Source organism: Nelusetta ayraudi, unplaced genomic scaffold, assembly GCF_046127955.1.
Source record: "Nelusetta ayraudi isolate G7.1 ecotype Tasmania unplaced genomic scaffold, CSIRO-AGI_Nayr_v1 ptg000042l, whole genome shotgun sequence".
Lineage (NCBI taxonomy): Eukaryota > Metazoa > Chordata > Actinopteri > Tetraodontiformes > Monacanthidae > Nelusetta > Nelusetta ayraudi.
In genome coordinates, this window is record NW_027466092.1 from 20,618,946 (window position 1) to 20,632,252 (window position 13,307).

General features: G+C 42.2%; 1 long non-coding RNA gene across 1 annotated transcript; it reads left to right on the forward strand.

Annotated features, from left to right (window-relative positions):
* Positions 1-1,051: 1,051 nt before the first annotated feature.
* Positions 1,052-5,275, forward strand: LOC142893779 (uncharacterized). Its single transcript, XR_012927747.1, has 3 exons — positions 1,052-1,182; positions 3,400-3,473; positions 4,656-5,275. It is a non-coding gene; the product is annotated as an uncharacterized LOC142893779 (long non-coding RNA).
* The last annotated feature ends 8,032 nt before the right edge of the window (positions 5,276-13,307 follow it).

Here is a 13,307-nt window from a genome sequence, read left to right on the forward strand (position 1 = left end):
ACAGCACCGTCTGAAAAGGCATCAGACACACATCTCATAACTGCCCTGCCATTTGATCTCCTCCGCCGCCTCCCCCTCCATCACCTCCTTCATACCGACTTCTCCGTCTCTGCGTCCCTCCAGGTCTTAAATTTATTTCTGTTTTTGTCCCTGCGAGGCAGACGGGGGATGGCGACAGGGGCGAGAAAGAAAACGTGTGTACATGCACACAGATTTTGACAGGAGCATGTTATTCCTATCCAACATGAATAGATTTAATTACAGTTTATGTCTGAATGATGCACAGATTGATAAGAACATGCATTCAGTTGTGTTCAGGAATGTGTCGTGATATCCAAGCAGGTGTGAAATTCAGTCAACCATGGTTGGAATCAAGCAATGTGGCGTTAGGCCATAGATTTCTTTTTGTTATTCCTAGATTTATATTAAATATGAAAACATTGACTGATTAATATTGGTAATTGTTGTGCTTCATTGTCTGTATGTTGGCATTAAACTGTAATTTAAAAAAAATAAAATAAAACTATAAAATGTAAAAAAGGTAAAGTTAAATAAAACTATAAAAAGTGATGGGTGACATTCCATTGCCTTTCAAGTCGCCTGTCATTCCAACACATGCCTCACATACTTCATTAAATACCTCCAGTTGCAGTTACCATAATCATAAGAGTCTGTCATGTCCCATGTATTTCCTGTTTTATTTTGAAGTGTGTTTGTTCTTTCGTCGATGACTTTAGTTTTGCTTCCTGTCTTCGTTACCTTGATGACTATCACTATCATTCTTGACATAATCCAGTTGATAGTACGGAAATCAATTGTTACAATGGTTGCACCGTACACACACACACACCCACACTGTTTTCTTTGTCACCTTTAAAATGCAGCTACATTTTTACAGTTTGCACTCAGATTGTTCTTGATAATTCTTAAAAAAAAACACAAAAAAAAAACACACAAAAAAAAACAACCCAGATGTTTTGTCCAGCCAGTTGATCAGTGAACGTCCTGACAAGATTAATCTGTACACATTTCTTGTTTCACCTCTCTCGCAGGGAAAACACCGGCTCTCCAGTTTCCCTGGTGCTTTGAAATGCTGTCCGATAGCCCTGAATGATACACCTTGTCAGAGTGGGAAGTTCATCAGCTGCTGCTGAAAGCGCCATCGATTGAGCTGCCCGCCAGGTAATGGATTGAATTTATCCCGTGTCGGGTGGGGCTGGTGCTCCAACACGGGCTCAGGAATTAGAGGGGCCCTGCCCACTTACGCGTGTGTGCAGTTTCCATGCGCACACAACACACACAAACACCGGTGACGTCCTCTTAGAAAAACTTGTGTGACGCTCTGCAGACATTTAGACAGTCAAGATCAAAGGCAGTGATGTATCGTCAGCAGGCGCGTGGATACGGGAAGGGGGGTTGGGGGAGGGGGGGGGGGACAAGACAAGACGGAGATAGTACTTTGATAGATATCAGGACGTTTGTCTGACATCAGTCTGCTTATTTTTGGAGTGAAAGATGGGTATCATCAAATCCACATTTTGTGGTGGGAGGGTTGATGAAAGACGTCTTTGATGGGGACGAGTGGCAGCAGCAGCTTGACTGTTGTCTGTTGCTTTTTCCTTGTTTTCTCACATAAATATAAGGCACGTCATCATCGATAAATTGCCCCGAGAGCCATTTAGATGACTGAAGTCTCATTATGATGACAAGGCTAAACAGATTGGAACATGTAAAACAACCCCCCTCCTTCCCCTCAAAAAAAACCTAGATGAAAATGGCATTCTGCCTGGTTCTGTGCTTTTTATTTTTTTTATGGAACAGGCTGTGTATCATTGATGTGCGCGATGAGATGTCAACGCAAACAAACACAGCTGAAGACAGAGCTAATTAGACTAATCTTTCTGCGAGGAGTTTTACCTATAATGGCTATAATCTGAGGACCGCAATGCGATTCAAAAAACACTTAGCGGCAATCCATCTTCTCCCTGTGCCTCCAGGCAGCGCCGTTGTGTGTACGCACGCTTCCGCTGGAATTTCCCGAGTCTCTTCTTGTTGCCAGCTGTAGGATGATGAATTAAACCCACATTTTTTTTCCTCTTTTGTCAAAGGTAGCTTCCATTTTGTCCCTTTTCCTTTTTCCCCCCCAGGTCCTAGACTCACAAAATCTATCATTTTTAAATGACCGTCCGGTGACATTGTTTTGCCATCCAGCTTCAATTTGTAGCGTATACCTGAGGTATAAAATGTTAATTAAAGCTAAATTTGATTTTAATAATGACCTTTAAAGAGACGCATGATGGTTTTTGGGATTACAGATGGTTGTGGTCAGGGTGGGAGCTCCTGGTTCAGAACCTCGATGATCCTGGCTAATGAGTAGCATCTGTCTGGATATCCAGTGCAGTCTGCCATGTGGAGGGTGCTATCCTCCGTCTGGCCTCCAGCCACCATTAAGGCCTCCAACGGGCACATTAGCTAACATAATACAATACAATAATAAAGGCTCTAAATGGTCGCCCAACATACCCCTTTTGAATTTTAGAAAACTGGCCATATTTCAAAAGTTTGGCAAAAGTAGGATTGAAAATATCATGAATATTAACATTGCTATAAATTATTTTTAGAGCTTGTCTTCATGTCAAAGCTAGTAGCTACTGTGGATTTATGAAATAGGTAGATGTAGTGTGCACCTGCTCAATCACCCATTCTTTTTTTAGTCTTCCCTCCACCTGTTTCTTGTACTCTGTGCATGAAACCTGCAATTACGACCCCGTCCCCAGCCCCCATCCCACCCTCTGAAGGTAGGTAGGTAGCCAGCTCACAGATTTCCAACTGTTACAGACGAGGGCTCTTTGGGTGCCTTTTCACTGTATGAAATCAGACACAAAGAAAACTATGTGCAAATACAGGCACCGTGGCATAAAAGCTAATGAAGCACCCACGTACCCGCTGTTTCAAGGTAATGAGTGTACTTAGCTGGAAGGGAGAGGACATCTCCAAAGGATTTTTCAGTGTGTGCCCACTTCCCTGAGTGCTTAATCGCGGCGCTTGATTATGAGCAGCCATTAGAAGCCTGTGAATCAGCCAGGTTCCACTCATACACTGCAAGGAATTATGGTGGCTTGATTGAATTCGACATTCTTTGCCCCCCTCCCTTCCTCTTTTTGGTCTATGAGAGCTTGCCAGAAAGTGGCAAATAAAAAGGCTGCAAATGCCTTTTCCCGGGATTAGTGCATCACTTCAGGCAAAAAGGGGATGGAGGGCCAGTTTTGAGGGTCCTTTAGAATAAAAAAAAGAAAAAGTTATGACTATTTCACACAACGAACCTCTTCCCCAAAACCTTTCTCGGAGCCTTGCAGTTTAGACTCAATGCACATTTAGCCTTCTGGTATTTCTCCACAGGGGGGAGCTGTTCAGTCACTGTCGATCCAACTTTGAACAAACCCACGTAAGGACACAGGGACACTCACAGCCAGGTAATACCGGCACCGTGTCTGTAAAATGAAAGTCAAAATAATAGCTTTCTAGTGTCATGCATTTTTTTTCTCCTGTTGTCAAGTCTTGCCCTTCTCATCATCACTTCATCCTACTGTCGGGCCACTTCCCCTCCACTTCTTCCTTCTGGTTCCAATTTCTTGTCGTCGCAAGAATAAAGTAAGATTCTTTACATGAGTTTTCAGACAGGGACCATTTCAAGTGTAATGGGACTTTTTTTCTTAATTGTGCTTTTTTTTTTTTCCTTCAGTCCATCATGATCTCCTGTCCCCCTTTTCCTTTGTCTCTGCCTCACTGTGCCATCATGTCACTGGGCACACCTGCTTCATCCAGCTGTCAATTATGGCGGGGGCTTACAGACTGGCATGCAATTAAGGGTCCAACTCACGCACTGGCCCACGCTGGTAATGAGTTTCCCCAGTCATTGATCAAAGTCACAATCACACTCCAGTCTTGAGTTTTCCCAATTAATTTACTTCCCCCCCCCCCAACCCTCCTTCTCTGTCCAGAGAGCAGGTATTCCGAGCTCTGCAAAGCGTTTCCCTGTATTTATGATAAAAAAAAAATAATAATAAAATAAAAATCTCCTCATTTAAAAGTTTTTTCTGGGTATTTTTAAAGCCAGAGAGGTAACTTTCAAGGAAGCAGGATTGCGCTTGAGATTCCAAGTCAGAACGAATTCTCTCAATTACATCTTGAAAATCTTCAATTTGAATTGTTTTCAGCCTCGAAGAGCAGGGCAGGAACAATTTGGATCCTTTGAGTAGAAGGAGGCTGTGGCGAATGACAAGGTTTTCAGTGACATTTGCCAAGTGTTTTCCCTTTGCACCAATAGGAAGGCATATAAAAGACTTCACAAAATCAGTTTGGCCTTTGTTGGCCATGACACGCTAGACCAAATCGTTCAGGGTGTTTGTTTGTGCATGGACATGTGGAATATATCTCATGGATTTTGTAAATGTTTGGTCTCATGCGTCAAAAAAACCTCCTGAAACTCTCGTGGCTGTTGCTGCAGATCATTTACTAGAGGTCTCATCTGAGGAAGAGGGCCAGGGGTTGCTGCGTGTACATCTACTTCTCATTATGTAGGTGTCAGGACATGAGAGGTGGGCCTGCTGGCAAATAATGGAGGGTTGACACTGCTTGTTTGTTTTCCCTTTCAGATGTGAAACATGGCGAAGCAGGAGGGGGAAGATGAGAGTGAAAGCTGAGCATGGTCGCACACAGTGTTCGAAGCCGCTAGGCACAGGTTTGTGGGACTGACAACCTGCACCACAACTCCATCGCAGCTGCACTTTCCTATCTGAATGAAACTGCCACTGTGATACTGAGCCAGTCTGTAGTTTTCTTCTTCTTCTCCTTTTTTTTTGCCACATTCACTGCAGCAACTCAGCCGTGTCCCATCTCTTGTCTGTTCCTGCGACAGTATTCTAATTAATCTTGGCCGTTTTCTTTTCTTGTGGGAAAGCGTGTGCGAGAAAATATAGCAAACGTCAAATGTTTGAGTTTGAAATGAGAACTCAAATCCCACTAAGATCGCAATCTGGTGTCGTAGACAAGGTAATGAATTAATTTTGGTTCATGGCTCAGTAGTGAGGAGAGGAGGTTTGAGTAATGAGGAGAGGAAGCTGTGATAATGGAAATCTAAATGATTAAAGTGCGTGTTTGCATGTCGGCATGACGGAGATGGGGCGCAAGATGTGGAGCGAGTGTAGTTCTGTTACAGATCAGAATCCCACCTGCAACCACTGAGCCGTGCTGCAGGACCCTCCATCTTTTTTTTTTTTTTTTTAATTATTATTATTATTGTTGTTAAAGGTTTGGTTTGGTACTTTAACTCATCGCCGAGTTCTATATAACATAGTCTACTTGTTGAAATACAATACATGCACAGTGCAGCTGTGACACTGGTTGTGATAAGGTATATTGATGGAGAGTTGTAAAATGGTTATGCTATTTTACGGAGTACAACAGATGTTTGTATACACAGACACTGAGAGACACTGGTTTGGTGCATCTGAGAGAGCTGCCGTGACTCAGTCACACGGCGCCAGCTTGGAAAAGAAACAGTACAGCAGCTGTACTTTTTTCACTAAGGTGCAGTAGTGACCTATTTATAGCTGAGTATGTAGCATGTGTAAATTCAACTGTTCATAATATGTGACTATCTTGCTCTTTATTTTGCTGTTTATAACTACAGATTTTTTTATTTTTGTCTATTTCTTTAATATAATTCTGGATCTTTTGCTCTGTACATGTCTTTTTGCTGCTGTAATTATGGAAAATTCCCCACCGTGGGATCAATAAAGGTCTTCTTCTTCTTCTTCTGCTGGATCCCACTTTCTGTTCATCATGCTCCATCTTTCTGTCTGGAGTTTAGAAGACCCCAGAGATTTCTACACTCAGTGTAGTTCATAGTTCTGGAAATGGCAAGACATTTCAAATACATACCCATGATCAATACCCATCAAGAATCAAAGCTTCCTTGGTGACTGTAAGTTGCTGGATTTGGTATTTGGCTAAGCAACATGCTCATTTAAAAGAGAAAGCCTATTTTCTCTAAATAGCACTTCAATTCTATGACAATTCTCCCAGATTAAAGTAGCAGTTATCGTTTATTTAATTCTACCAAATTCAATGAAATGGTTTCTGTGGTGTTTCCCAGACTGAAAACCACCTTAACGTCCCATCTCCTTCGGTTCCGTTGAACTTATTTGCACATCTGTCATTGTGAAACGCTAACAATGCACACACACATACACACACTGCTTGCCTTGGTATGGACTCGAGATGCTCGACATTTCCCTGATGGAAAAGCTTATTGCCAAAAATAACAGTGAAATTCGCTGGCACGCAGTCAAACTATTTCCCCGCGTCAGCACAAATGTTTGCAGTCTCTCTTTGGTCTGCACTGAATTTTATAGCCATTGATGACTGATTGCAAGCCACTCCCCTGTCCCCACCCCCACCCCCACCCCCACCCCCACCACCATTAGCATTCCTCTCAGCGTTTTCAATGCACCCCAGCGGCACATTAATCCTGCCAAAGGCATAATTTCAAGTGTGGGATGATTTTCATCGTTCTTATCAGCACGTGTTTTAAAAAAATACTATATACAATACACTTTTTAAACCTGCACTTTGTGTTGGGGTGGACAGTTTGTCAGAGTTTGAGCCTTCATGGGCTTTAATTGCCTTTGTGTGTGAATTCTACCTATCACAAGGACTTTCCCGTCCATTATTGAATCAAGCAGCGTCCACTGAAATGAAAGGTCCGGTGATGTCATCATGCTTGGAGGACCAAGAACAATCTAAGTGCCGCAAATTTTCTGAGGCACATCAATATGCGGCTTGCATTTAGCTGAGGCACTGAGGTAGATGTGGTGCACCAACGCGTGCCTCTAATTGAGGGTCTAATGTCTCATCTTGGGGTGCGTCTGTTCTATTTCTTCTCCCGCCACGACGACGAAGGACGATCATGTGGCGATAGACGAAAAGCTCCCAATGAAAAGACACTGATTAACCTGTCATGTTCCAGACAGGTATCCATTAGGCTCTTTTAATCAAAGTCTATATGGCATGAAATTGACATTTTCAACCTCGCGGGAGGCATTGAACTGAACAGACGCTGCCCCTGTGCTGTCAATGCCGCCGGAGCCGCTCTGATCCGTACTTTCATTTTCACCTTTTCACGCATGGCAGCTTTCTAAGAGCTCTGTTGTTTCTTCTGTTGGGGTGGGGGCTTGGGGGGTTTGGGGGGTGTCAACTGAGGGGTCTTGTACAGTGTCTCATAATTTTATTTCTTAAGTCTTTTCTTTAAACGTTTTCCCTAAGCGAGAGAAAAACAAAATGCGTACACGCACAACTGCACACATCTCCTCTCACTCAGGCCGAGTTTGGCCGTGAGTGTCGATTATGAACCGTTCAGCACGATCATCTCAGAGCTGTCCACCGCTACCCCTGTCTCTTTCTTTCACTACCTTTTCGTCTTTCTCTCCTCCCTCCCTCACTTCTGCCTCCTGCTACGCTTTTGTCCTCAAGTCACAGAGAGAAAGGGAGTGGGAGAGAAAGAGAGCGCACGGTTGTTTTGATGTAGGATTTGATAGATTTGTTTGCTGCTGCATTCATTTGCTCTGTATCAGGGAGCTGACGGGCCGTAAAATGAAAATTTGCCTTAGATTTTCAGCATGACTGTTTGGGGGCAAGTGGGAAAGAACTCCTTGTGCATTCCAGATACAAATTTTCCCATACCTTTTAAAAAAATAAAACAAATACAGAGTGGTCATTCAGGGCCGTGGGTTATGAGAAGTACATACCATGCTTGCAAAAAAAAATGTAGAGCACTTATTTATGAATAAAAAGTAAAATAAATAGTGTTTGAAAGTGTACAATTACACAATCACATAATGTTGTTGACTGAATCTTTATTATCTTTTGGCCCTCTCAGATATGGATATGTATTGTTGGAGTTTTGGAGGGCTGGCTGAATCCTGTCTCCACAGGGTTCAACTCACTGAAAGTAAATAAAAAGCACAGACTTATGATCAGTTAATGCAAATGTGACAAAAAAAAAATACAGCTTTTTTCATCTCAATTTTAACCAGGTAAGCATTTGAGAACAAATTCTTATATACAAAGACTTCACAGTATTACCTTTAGTTTCTTTAGTTATCCTTAACAACTGTTTGAGAGTCTTGCTACAAAATGTTGAGAAGACCATTTATATATTGCTGTCACACATTCAAGAAGTTGGCTGGTAGGCAGATTTTAAAATCCTGAATGCTTTATTGAAATGTATGTAGACATAACATTTCCCCTACACATGACATAACGTTACAGTCAATTGTTTTGTCTTTTTATAACACATTATTTTAAATGCAAAGTAAGTTCTTCAAAACCTGGCTGCAAATAAATGCTCCTAGTGGCTTTTCACATCACCTAGAGAGGGGGAATGAGCCCGAACTAAAGTCTCAAAAGAAAAAAAAACCTAGAGCACCATTCGCACCAGAGATTATTGGTATGTGTAGTAACATCTCATCTCATCTCACGAGCTAACATCGTTAGCTCGTGAGATGAGATGAAATGACTGAGATGAGATCAACTTTATTGTCCCCCCCGAGTAGAAATTTGTCTTGAGAAAGTACATGCAGCTGCTGCTGAATAGTGTTTCTTTTTGTTTCAACAAAACTATTATCATGACAGATGCGCAAACTGGCAAATATGTTCATACCTCTAATTTAGGTCTCAGCACATGCAGATTTTTCTCTTCCTCTCTTTTCTTCTTCTTCACCAGTCAGTTGTGGTACACAAACAACAAAGTTACATGACCTCGTATGCAGAAACATAACCAATTTTATATATATATATATATATACATATATATATATGTATATATATATATATATATATATGTATGTATGTATATATGTATATTATTTGTGATCTCCCTACTTATTAAATTTTTCTTTTGTAAAATGTATATTTTTATAGATTCAAAAATCCCAGGAAATGGTCACCGAGATATTTACCTCGGGTACCTCATAGCTAGTTACGGCCATGTGTGTGTTCAGTTTATGGAAATGAACGCTGGGGCTTGTAGGTTTCCCAGGAGAAGGAAATGTTTCCTGGAACGCTGATGTTCTGAACAGAAACCAACTCTGGTTTCACTTTATTCTGTTGCTCTTGTAAAGGAAGCCTGTGATTAAAAAGTGACAGTTATGGATAGAGTCCTGCTTTTCAGGCAATTAGATTAAATTAAAACGCATGTGCATCTCACAAAGTCCAGCATCTCTAATTAGAATAAATGTGACAAAAACAAAAGGGGATGCGTTTATGCCCGTTTGCTGCGGGAGAGAGAGTGGAAGCCTTTGAACGCTGCTCCACACAGCTGTGAAATTTCACATTCATTTGACTCTTAAAATAATGGAACCTGAGTGCATTATTAATTTCACAGAAATTTCATGCTGTGCAAAATGTGCAGCCGTGACTGCAGCGATGTCCTTGATCAGGAGCAGCCACCGTGCCATTTCCTCAGTGCTCATGTACTGCTGTTGATGTGTGAGGTGAAGCCAAAGCCAGCCTGGGGGAAAAAAAAAAAAAAAGAAACACTGGCCAAGGTGCACGACTCCACATTGCTCTTTTTTCCCCTCCGCATCGTGCGCCCAGCCGATGTCACAGACCACGTCAGATGATGGAGCACTCTCATTCCAGGTTGAGAGAGCGCTGAAGGTGAGAGTCGGCCGGAGACCCACTTCTTTAATCCTGGCCGGCCTCTGCCACCTTGTTCTGGAAGATAAATAGACTTTTGACACACACTGGGCCGGCTTTGATAAACAAACACTTGTTTGTTTGCACCTCCCCATTCCCCGAACCCATCATAGGGCCATCAGATTCTTCTTCTTGTCAGGTATAAGTCGTTTCATGATAAAATCAACCACTGGCACCAGAAACCATCATCAGAAACCATCATCAGAAGTTTAATTTGCTCTTTGCAGCCGAGAAGCTGAAAACAATGTTTTCAAAGCACAACTAATTATTTGTTGCCTTAAAGAATAAAATGTGAGGGAAATTCTGACAGTTGACAAAAAAAACCCTTAAAAAACAGATCAGTTCATCTCGAAAGGATGTGTGCAAACAGGCGTTTGCAACACTTGATGTATTCTTATGGAATACCAGGTGTGTTGCAGACAGGCAAACCATAGGGGGGCAATTATGGAGGCAGCACAACACCTGGGTTCACAAGTGAGTGAGAACTTGAGAGAAATCCTGGACGATGTTTTCCGCAACACTACCTACATATATGGATCTTGTATAACATGCACTGTGTAAGGGATTCCTTTTTTTTTATTTAAAGGTAACCATTAACAGTATCATTTTAATATTTTTCTAAATTATTTCTGTGAGTGAAAACACAAGCTGTAGATTTCATGCAAAAAAACAGTCCTCGTTTTTGTATATCCTTAACATGTGTACTTGACATTTCTCTGAGTCCGTTGTTTTCAAATGCTGCTTATTAGAAATTTAAAATTAACTCTCACCGGCTGCTCCTACTTCTGGGAACCCACATCCTGTTTATTTGAATTGTGAAACGCACTCATTATCAGTAAAACCTTGTTCAGTGTAAATAAAGGTAAAATAGAGATTTAAGAACAAAGACCGATCTCTGTTTCAGTCTAGATTTTTAGCAGTTTAGCTTGATAAATTGAAACATTGAAGAGGATTCTTCAGTGTTGATAATAGGTTCATAATTTAACAGAAGGTGTGACGGTCTTTGACTGTTTCGGATTCTCCACACCTGAAAGTGAAATTCCTCTTCCTCACCGGTCTGCTTTTGGCGAGACACAGCCAGTATGAATCCATTTATCCTTCACTCTGTTCTTTTTGTATCTTTTTCTCTCCCTCGCCCTCCCCATGTTGTCTTCGCTCCCGGCTTGTAGCATAAATGGATTTTCATGCATCATCTGAGTGGGTGTATTGGAGTTGATGGACTGAGGAGGATGACACGGATTCCAGTCATACAGCTTCTGTCCTGTACCTTTCTGCAAAAATTCCAGTTTTCTTGCCTCAGCTCGGCCCCCACCTCCCTCCTTTCTCCTGTCCTTTTTCCAGCACCATCTTGTCTAGGCATCTCCACCTCAAAACAGTGTGTCTCTGCTGAGAAAAATACAGCATCTCAGCATTGTCAGCTCAAAATGGAAGTGAGCGGTAGAGTTGCACCCGTGTCGGATTGTATTTTACAAATATGAATATATTAGATATCATTTCCAAGAGACTGAAGTCTAACATTGAGAGAAAGCACACACGCGCACACACGTCTGCACATACATATACATATGACAATCAATACAGTTATAAAAGGCATGAGAAAAACCAGCATAGTGACGACAAAAGAAAATCCTTCGCAATCCATATCAATAACAAGCCTGCTCTCATTTAACAAGATGGGCCGACACACCGGCTCCACAACAAAGCCCTGATCCTCGACTTGTGCTGTGCCTCTCAACTGTGGCCTCTTTGTCTTGGTATCGATTTTAATTAGCTGGAAGTTTGGTGATAGGTTTAAAAAAAGACTTTTCTTTTTAATCTGAGTGACTCCAACTATGAAAAGCAGCCCCTCCCGTCTGTGCCGTTGTAAAGAATGAGGAGTGATATTGTTCCCTTTACCGCAAGGCGGCTTCCCGTTTGATTGCTTATCTCTTTTATTAGCTTGATACTATTACTGGCACGGTGTCTTGCCTTTCATTATCCATTTTTTTATGCTGCAATATTCTCTTGGAATCGCCATCACAGACTGAGTTCATTCTTGTCCCGTTGTTTATGCAAGATTGATTTGAGGGTGGCTGATCTCGCCCTCCACCCCATGCTCAGAGCTGACTTGCCGGGCGGATGAGGTTACTTATTCACACATGATAGACATCTTTATTAGCGGGTGGGCAATGCTTTAAAACTTTAAGCGCAGGCATTTATCTAGAGGACGGCATCTTACGGCCCAACGGCCCACACAGCCGAACCAATCCATCACGGGTCGGCTGGCAGCCCAGGTCCAGCCCGTTTGCCCTCGCAGTCAGTCTGAAGGACGGAGCGCGGCTCGAGATGCGCAGTAAGAGACCTGGGAGAGCGGGGAGTCTCGGGGCCACTCTCTCCTTCATGCTCACCCTCATCATCAACATTTCTCGGCCCATCAGCAGATGTTGCAGGCTATTTGAAAGGTCACATTTTCCTGGGTGCCTGGCACGGAGAGGTCTCATTCTGGTTTTCTTGGAATCCTGGAGCAAATGACAAAGTGTTAATTATTTATCCGTCTCCCGCTCTCTTTCACGCATTAAGCAAAAGCAGACGCCTTTGAAAGCACTTACTACAGAGCCAATCTTACCCGCTGGCCCTGTTTGCGGCTGCTGCTGCATATATGCCTGTGTAATGAAGTCTTTGCCCAGTAGTGATGGCAAGTGCCATTAAAGCTTGCAAAAGATGATGACATCTAGGACTTGCATGAAGCCTTAAGTGTGTGGATGCTACGTGTTTTCCTTTAAGACCCATCATTCTCTGCCTCTGCTGCGTGTAATGGCATCTGGCTTTGGTGCTCTATGACAAGGCCATTTAGTCCTTACAAATGTGTTGTTCCCATGTGCAGAAAGCTCTGACTCCCACTGTCTGTCTCAGACCAGAGGCTTCTGCTCTCACCCAGATGTAAAGGATAAAATCCTCTTTCTGTAAAGCACATTCACACCGGTTAAATTAAAATCTGGATTCCGTTGGGTTAAAGAGAAGCAATGTATTTTTTTCATTTCTTTCCATTTCACATGGCTTTTAACCTTTCATACCAGAAAGAGTCCCTCGCTGTATTGTTAGACTTCTCCAATGCTGTTTAAAATTTCAACATGTGACATGGCGTTTTCTTTTCATCTTTATTACTCAGTTTAAACGGTCTTCTCCCAGAGCTTTAATTATTCATCTGTATTAAAGTTTAAACCGGCTGGCTTGTGTCGACCCCTGCTTCTGAACTGAATCATTCAGACCTCACCATCTTTGTTTTGTGCACCCTGTTCGGAAAGACTATAATCTATTTGGTTAATAAACACTAGGGGATGTCGATTCTCAGTATTGATGCAAAAAGTTTATAATCACGTCCTTCTGATGAAATATCGTGAAATCAGTGTCATACCTGCATATCAAAACAATTCACCATAGAAGCAGTTATTATCAGAGAACACAATTGGCAGACATTTTTGTGAGAGTTTTACACCCCCCTCACATGGTTTATATCTCTGTGTTTCTGGTGAACCCTGAGACTGTGGAAGAAGGATATCGGTAATTAA